Consider the following 2,042-nt stretch of genomic DNA (forward strand, 5'->3'; position numbering starts at 1 on the left):
CCAAATGCCCCCAAATGAATACCATGAAAGTCTTGGTGCACGAAAGTTTTGAGTTGGTTGGGTTTTTGCACATGGGCAAGGTTGTCGGTGCACCACGGCATAGCTAAATGGCTTGGTGGGGAGTTTTGTGAAAAAATGAAATTCGTGGTTTTTGAGATGTGAGGGTTGGAATGGCCTCCAAATGCCCCCAAATGAATACCATGAAAGTCTTGGTGCACGAAAGTTTTGAGTTGGTTGGGTTTTGCACATGGGCAAGGTTGTCGGTGCACCACGGCATAGCTAAATGGCTTGGTGGGGAGATTTGTGAAAAAATGAAATTCGTGGTTTTTGAGATGTGAGGGTTGGAAAGGCCTCCAAATGCCCCCAAATGAATACCATGAAATTCTTGGTGCACGAAAGTTTTGAGTTCGGAGGGTTTTGCACATGGCCAATGTTGGCGGTGCACCGCGGCATAGCTAGAAGGCTTGGTGGGGAGTTTTGTGAAAAAATGAAATTCGTGGTTTTTGAGATGTGAGGGTTGGAAATGCCTCCAAATGTCCCCAAATGAATACCATGAAATTCTTGGTGCACGAAAGTTTTGAGTTCGGAGGGTTTTGCACATGGCCAATGTTGGCGGTGCAACGCGGCATAGCTAGAAGGCTTGGTGGGGAGTTTTGTGAAAAAATGAAATTCGTGGTTTTTGAGATGTGAGGGTTGGAAAGGCCTCCAAATGTCCCCAAATGAGTACTGTAAAAGTGTTGGTGCACAAAAGTTTTGAATTGGATGCATTTTGCACTTGGCCAAGTTGGTCGGTGCACCGCGACTAGATAGCTTGGTGCCAAAATTTGTCAAATTTAAGACCTTGGCCAAACTGAATGAAATTTTGTGGGGAGGTTCCTGATATTGTTTAGTGGTGGACTGGAAAAAATGAGGTCGAAATTCGAAGTCTACATGTGCTTTTCTATTTTTCCCGATTTTACACATACCCGGTAAGTAAAAAAAATAAAAAAAATAGTTCCCCTTCGAGAAAAATTATGAAATTTGGTGAGCAAGGAGATACCATTATTCTACGAATTACTGCAAAAAATCGCATCAAAATTCGAAGTGTAGCCCGAGATATGGACTTATGTCTGCTGAAAAAAAGTGTATCTACTTGTACAATTTTGCCTTTTGCATATTAACCTCTTATAGGGGGGGAGTGCTCCTTGAGCCGGCCAGCTCCACACTGGCAGGTTTTAAAGGGAGCTTGATGAGGCCTCCCCCCTCACGTGGTGCGTGCGTTAGCATGTTTATCATGGCACAACTAGCCTCTTCATAGTTGTTGAGCTTTATTAATACCAACACACGGTCGTCACTGATCGTTGGTTAGCTCGGCAGCTAGTCCCTCGGATATTGTGGAAAGTTATTTTCATGCCTAGCGATGCTTGACCATGCGTCACTTGATGTTTCCATTTGCTTGCTTGCCCATGGTAGGTGGGGGGTGGACCGTCTTGTGGTGTGGTGTCTTGCGAACGTGAGGGTGTGTGAGTTGTAATCGAGATGCACTTGCTGGCTGGCTCCATGCCTTGCGTATCGAACGGTCAAGCATGCATCTCTTCCATTTTCACCCGTTGCCTTGGGTGATATTGGTTGATCAGTCCCTGTGTTGCCTACCCACTAGACGGTACTTCTGTGGTTGCTTCGAATTCTATCTTTCCATCACGAAGAGGTGTTGGAGGATCCTAATGTCACGCACGTGTTCCATCTAGTGAAACATCTCAGTGATGCACGTGTTGTGGCTAGTTCTTTTGGATGCGGTGCATTATATGAACTCGGGTTTACTTTAGCGACCCAGTTAACATAATTCGGTTGTGTCCCTTGATTGAGACGTTGTCCTTGAACTTGTTGTGAGCAATATCGTTCTTCCACAACCCGTCGTCTTGAGTGCGATGGAAGGCAAATAAGATGTGCTTTGGCATGTCATGCACGTACTCGATTGCGGGAAGTGTGAGAAAGTGTTGTTGACAACCCGTGGGAAATGGAATGTGGCAAATCGTGATGAGCTCTTCGTGGATCTGCGAAGA

This window comes from Vigna unguiculata, chromosome 6, assembly GCF_037176805.1.
Source record: "Vigna unguiculata cultivar grain cowpea cultivar isolate G323 ecotype 2 chromosome 6, ASM3717680v1, whole genome shotgun sequence".
In the NCBI taxonomy this organism is placed as follows: Eukaryota; Viridiplantae; Streptophyta; class Magnoliopsida; order Fabales; family Fabaceae; genus Vigna; species Vigna unguiculata.